We start from the raw sequence: 6,719 nt of genomic DNA on the forward strand, positions 1-6,719 counted from the left end.
GTTGTTTTGCTACCATGTTGTTATGTTGTGTTGCTACCATGTTGTTATGTTGTGTTGCTACCATGTTGTTATGTGGTGTTGCTACCATGCTGTTATGTGGTGTTGCTACCATGTTGTTATGTGGTGTTGCTACCATGTTGTTATGTGGTGTTGCTACCATGTTGTTATGTTGTGTTGCTACCATGTTGTTATGTGGTGTTGCTACCATGTTGTTATGTTGTGTTGCTACCATGTTGTTATGTGGTGTTGCTACCATGTTGTGTTGCTACCATGTTGTTATGTGGTGTTGCTACCATGTTGTTATGTGGTGTTGCTACCATGTTGTTATGTTGTGTTGCTACCATGCTGTTATGTGGTGTTGCTACCATGTTGTTATGTTGTGTTGCTACCATGTTGTTATGTGGTGTTGCTACCATGTTGTTATGTGGTGTTGCTACCATGTTGTTATGTGGTGTTGCTACCATGTTGTTATGTGGTGTTGCTACCATGTTGTTATGTGGTGTTGCTACCATGCTGTGTTGTCATGTGTTGCTGCCATGTTGTTATGTGGTGTTGCTACCATGTTGTTATGTGGTGTTGCTACCATGCTGTGTTGTCATGTGTTGCTGCCATGTTGTTATGTGGTGTTGCTACCATGTTGTTATGTGGTGTTGCTGCCATGTTGTTATGTGGTGTTGCTGCCATGTTGTTATGTGGTGTTGCTACCATGTTGTTATGTGGTGTTGCTACCATGCTGTGTTGTCATGTGTTGCTGCCATGTTGTTATGTGGTGTTGCTACCATGTTGTTATGTGGTGTTGCTACCATGTTGTTATGTGGTGTTGCTGCCATGTTGTTATGTGGTGTTGCTACCATGTTGTTATGTGGTGTTGCTACCATGCTGTGTTGTCATGTGTTGCTGCCATGTTGTTATGTGGTGTTGCTGCCATGTTGTTATGTGGTGTTGCTACCATGCTGTGTTGTCATGTGTTGCTGCCATGTTGTTATGTGGTGTTGCTGCCATGTTGTTATGTGGTGTTGCTACCATGTTGTTATGTGGTGTTGCTACCATGCTGTGTTGTCATGTGTTGCTGCCATGTTGTTATGTGGTGTTGCTGCCATGTTGTTATGTGGTGTTGCTACCATGTTGTTATGTGGTGTTGCTACCATGCTGTGTTGTCATGTGTTGCTGCCATGTTGTTATGTGGTGTTGCTACCATGTTGTTATGTGGTGTTGCTACCATGCTGTGTTGTCATGTGTTGCTGCCATGTTGTTATGTGGTGTTGCTGCCATGTTGTTATGTGGTGTTGCTACCATGTTGTTATGTGGTGTTGCTACCATGCTGTGTTGTCATGTGTTGCTGCCATGTTGTTATGTGGTGTTGCTACCATGTTGTTATGTGGTGTTGCTACCATGTTGTTATGTGGTGTTGCTACCATGTTGTTATGTGGTGTTGCTACCATGTTGTTATGTGGTGTTGCTACCATGTTGTTATGTGGTGTTGCTACCATGCTGTGTTGTCATGTGTTGCTGCCATGTTGTTATGTGGTGTTGCTGCCATGTTGTTATGTGGTGTTGCTACCATGTTGTTATGTGGTGTTGCTACCATGCTGTGTTGTCATGTGTTGCTGCCATGTTGTTATGTGGTGTTGCTACCATGTTGTTATGTGGTGTTGCTACCATGCTGTGTTGTCATGTGTTGCTGCCTTGCTATTATTTATTTTATTTATTTTTAATCCCAGTCCCCGTCCCCGCTGGAGTCCTTTTGCCTTTTGGTAAGGTGTCATTGTAAATAAGAACTGCCAACTAATATCAACTTGTATTTAGTTGGATAAATTGTTTACCTTCTGTACATTTAAGAAATATTGCCTTGTGCTTTGTAATTCCGTTACCGAAAACTCACTTATCTTGAAGATCATTTCTCATTTTCTCCCTTCTGAGGGAGAATGAGAGTTCACAGAAGTAACAAGTAATAGATCTACCAATTAGTTAGTGATTTTATTCATTTCGATTTTGTTTAAGAATGATTATTAAGTGATTAAAACTCAGAATTACTAACAACAACAAACAAAATCAGTAAAGGAATCACTGCAACAGTGCTACAATGGGAAATCCTAATAGTCATAAACCTGTCCTCCCTTCCACTGGCATACTGTTGACAGAGTGACCATGCAGAGCATTTACCTACTGTTAAAGGCTCTGCGTGGTCAATCAGTCATCTGAAGAGGCCGTACAGCATTTACTGCAATGCAGCTTCCGCAGACGTCAGGGTTTTCATACTTCTTGCGCTTGAAGGAAGTTGTCAGGTAAGTGAGTTTGTGTTTATACAGGACGTACCACCCCCCCCCTCCCCCCCTCCTACCGTCAATCAATCATGTCAGTGTGAAGCTGTATGTAGCCCTACGCATTGTCACAACAACAGCACGGTGATGCGGTACGGAGCTTGATTTGGCCTCTGCATGCCTCCGGAGGTTCTGCAATTGCGTCACAGTCTCCATACGAAGCCTCCAACCACATTAGCGGATCAAGCATAAATTGGCTTTGATATTCAGCTCGTAACTGTGTTCTTTGTCTTTCTGTTGTTTTGTGGTCAAACCAAGAGTGTTAGAACAGTCACCAGCCGCTTTTAGTCTGCTTTTTCTCCACTACAGGATTCCTGCCTTAAGCCCTTGAACCGTTATTCCTGTTCATCACAGCTAGCTAACTGCTACCGAGTGGCCCAGCCCCGACGCCATCTTTGAGCCAGGCCCATCTCCCAGCCTGATCAGTGGACCCTATGATCACTCGGCTACACAGCTGATGCTTCCCGGACTCTTCACTAACACGACTAGAATCCACTACCACTGGATTCTTGCCGTAAGCTCTGGACTTTTGCATTGGATCATCGCTGCTAGCTTGCTGCTACCGAGTGGCTATAGTGGCTAATGCCCTTGTCCTGAAGCTAGCAACAGTTAGCCTCGAGCCAGGCGCATCTCCCAGATAGCAAACAAATTTACTACAGCTACAACACGTCTTTTGTCAACTGGCCTGGACCCTTTGTCGACACGGAGCCCTGCCAATCCATCATGACTGGTCTGTCGACGTAATTCCATCCGTTGTGCCCTCAACCGGCCTTTGCCGGACATCGGTGAAGACGCTTCTACTAGCCCCGGCCTGCTAACCTTTTTTTTTTTAACGACTGCCCAGCAGCTTCCCCGTTTCCTCTATTGCTGTTCACTGGACCCTACTTGTGTGTGACCTCACCCAGCATAACTACTGCGTCCAGAGATGCAACCTCTCTTATCGTCATTCAATGCCTAGATTTACTTCCACTGTACCCACACCCTACCATACCAGTCTGTTTATTATGCCCTGAATCTATCCTACCACACCCAGAAATCTGCTCCTTTTATTCTCTGTTCCCAACGCACTAGACAACCAGTTCTTATAGCCTTTAGCCATACCCTCATCTTACTCCTCCTCGGGTGATGTAGAGGTTAATCCAGGCCCTGCCGTGCCTAGCTTCCACTCCTATTCCCCAGTCAACATCAGAAGCCTCCTTCCTAAAAAAAAATTGCTCACTGCCTTAGCACACTCCGCCAACCCTGATGTCCTTGTCATGTCTGAATCCTGATTTAGGAAGGCCACCACTGATTTAGGAAGGCCACCCCCAACAACAACATTTTCCGTCAAGATAAAACTGCCAAGAGGGGAGGAGTTAGCCTGCAAAGATCTGTCACACTTTCCAGGTCTATGCACAAAAAGTTTGAGCTTCTAATTTAAAAAATGAATCTCTACAGAAATCAGTCTCTCACTGTCGCCGCCTGTTAAAGACCCCCCTCAGCTCCCAGCTGTCAATAGCTAACACATAACCAAATCAATGACGAATCAATAGATTATAGAAATACATGTCTGCCCCTGCAAGCCAGTTGGCATTCGCGTCATTGCACTCCCTCATCTGATTGGTTGAGTAGGCGGGCCTTCTGACTTTGTGGTTGTGGTAACTCGTGACAACCATGTCAGAGCTGACACCCCGTTCTTTCGGCAGACATCATTCAATCTTAATCCGGGGCAGATCTTTTTTGGAAAACGTTGTCACATAAAAACCGAAGGGAGATTTTAACCTAATTCCATTGCCAAAAATGTGCATCTGCACAGTTCTTCCACTAAGTCAGTTTTCAGTGAACATTGTTAAAAAATAGTCCCTGTGCATAGAGTTGTATGGTTGTTAATCTTCAAAATCAATGATTTTTTTGTTTGTCAAAGTGTAATTCTGTTACCGTGTAACCACACACACACACACACACACACACACACACACACATACACACACACGAAGAGATAGCTGTCAAGACCAATGTCCTGGACTCACATAATACTGTCATAAACATAAACCTTTGACGGTCATTGGACTCACGTAATAATGCGGTCAGTGGAATAGATTTTGCGAAGAAAGATAATCAGAGGTTCCTGAACCTTATATCAGATCTAGGATTGTCACCATGTAACCAATGTTCCATGTGTTTTATATAGATATACAGAGAAGCATATTACCAACACTTTGTCTTAATATGATAACTAGTCATATCAATCATTTTTAAATGACTTTTCTCAAATCCATAATTCTGTTACAACAATAATAATTATTGGCCTGTTTGGAATTATACATTAACTACATAATTAGTCACAAAAGCTCCTACAGGAGTGTTCATTTTCGACAACTATACAATTATAATACATTTTATTTTCAGGTTAAATCAATACTAGCCTAAAACTAGCTCAAAAACGAGGTTAATCTCAATGCACAGAGATACCATGACAAGATCATGAGGCCCATTGTCGTGCCATTCATCCTCTGCCATCACCTCATGTTTCAGCATGATAATGCACGGCCCCATGTCACAAGGATTTGCACACAATTCCTGGAAGCTGAAAATGTCCCAGTTCTTCCATGACCTGCATAATCACCAGACATTTCACACCCATTGAGCATGTTTGGGATGCTCTGGATCGATGTGTACGACAGTGTGTTCCAGTTCCCGCCAATATCTAGCAACTTTGCACAGCCATTGAAGAGGAGTGGGACCACAATCAACAGCCTGATCATCTATTTGCAAAGCACTGCATGAGGCAACTTGGAAATCGTTATATGAAATGCTATGAGACCAGGTTGGTTGAACAGTGCAGAAGTGAACCTCCCCTGACAGTGTTTCTTCTTGTCAAGACCAGTATGCAGGGGATCTAGTTTCAGGCATTTATTTTAAGCCTTATGTGTTAGCTTAGGAAGCATGAAGACCTTATCTTTCATGTCACCGAGAAATAATTACATTAAATTGATTCACACCTTTGTATAGGGTTAGGGTTTCCCACACGGTCATATCTCCATGTTACGGCGCTTGTTTACTGAAAACAGACACCAGAGGACTGACTGTCTTCATGCGCTAATGAGTTATCTGCTTCTCTCAACACCTGTGTGTAAACGGAAGACACCAAACCTGTTGTCACTGAAAAATACTGTCGGCTGCAACTGTGTTAAACCCGCTTAAAACAATATACAGTAAGTGCGTATTTAGCATTCGGTGAAATGATGTGATGTGTAAGTACAGGGATTTATGTTTCTAGAACCGTACCGCAGTTGAGAATCGATTCACGTTTAGATGGAGAATTTTGGCTGTTTGGGCTTCCAATTCTCCTTTAAACAGAACATGTAGCTGTCTTTGGGCTATAACGAGTAGCGTTAAGGTCATTTAGTCCATTATTAGGGTAAACATTAACCCTACATAGCAAGCCATAGGGTTTGGGTAAAATGCATGACGTTATCTATACCAGAAACATGTACCTGCAATTGACATACAACTCTGGACAGATAGAGAAACAAACCGGTCCAATATCACATGTAATAGTCAAATAGTCTTACCAAGTCAGCGCTGAATCTCCTCTCTCTCTTCTACTGATGAGACGGACACTGGTGACGAACAAAACGTGCGTTGCCTTTGTTTTCTCTCCAAAACACTGAATAGACTGGACGAGGTCAAGGTGCCATTATTTCACTGCAACAACCAATAAGTATGTCTTCAAAACGTCTGTATAAATGAGGTGGATAATGACGCTGATGGTCAAGCCGACTTGACTCTAACCGCGTAGGTTGATGCCAGAGCGACTCTAACCTCGTAGGTTGATGCCAGAGCGATCGGAAGTTGCGGTATTAAAACAAAGTGGTATGTAAATGTATATAGTTGTTTTGTCCTCGCTGTTGTAGGGTAGCCCAGACGGACGACAGTTCCGGAGGCAGGGAGATAAAGCCTTGGAGAGCAGCTCTGGAGAGTGACAGGTGTGAGTACAGGTAACGCAACCTGCGGGAGGGAAGGGGCGGAACCCAGAAGGTCGGGGGGCGGGGTATAGCATATTCTACTGAAGTACGTCCTGAATCTAACACCAAACCAAGCTTTCATTATGTTGTGTTTGTTGTTTGAATTCAGTTTTATTTTGCAAATATGCTCTGTATATGGTCAAATCACAGCACATTTTTTTAACTAACATTCTTTGTGGGCAACATTTAAGAAATGAAGGGGGGAGGAATCAAAACGAGCGTTCAATCATCAAGTCTAGGAGACAGTGGCGGAGGGTCTTGCATGAAATGAGACACATTTGAAAAGTCTAGGAGACAGTGGCGGAGGGTCTTGCATGAAATGAGACACATTTGAAAAGTCTAGGAGACAGTGGCGGAGGGTCTTGCATGAAATGAGACACATTTGAAAAGT

At 43.4% G+C, this 6,719-nt stretch overlaps 1 long non-coding RNA gene across 1 annotated transcript in view; it reads right to left on the reverse strand.

Moving 5' to 3' along the window:
* Nucleotides 1–6,316, reverse strand: part of LOC116356338 (uncharacterized) — a 33,212-nt gene extending 26,896 nt beyond the window's left edge. The window contains exon 1 of the long non-coding RNA XR_004204843.1: nt 5,876–6,316. This is a non-coding gene — a long non-coding RNA (uncharacterized LOC116356338). The remainder of the gene's footprint in view (nt 1–5,875) is intronic.
* Between the last annotated feature and the right edge of the window lie 403 nt (nt 6,317–6,719).

This window comes from Oncorhynchus kisutch, linkage group LG22 (assembly GCF_002021735.2).
Source record: "Oncorhynchus kisutch isolate 150728-3 linkage group LG22, Okis_V2, whole genome shotgun sequence".
In the NCBI taxonomy this organism is placed as follows: Eukaryota; Metazoa; Chordata; class Actinopteri; order Salmoniformes; family Salmonidae; genus Oncorhynchus; species Oncorhynchus kisutch.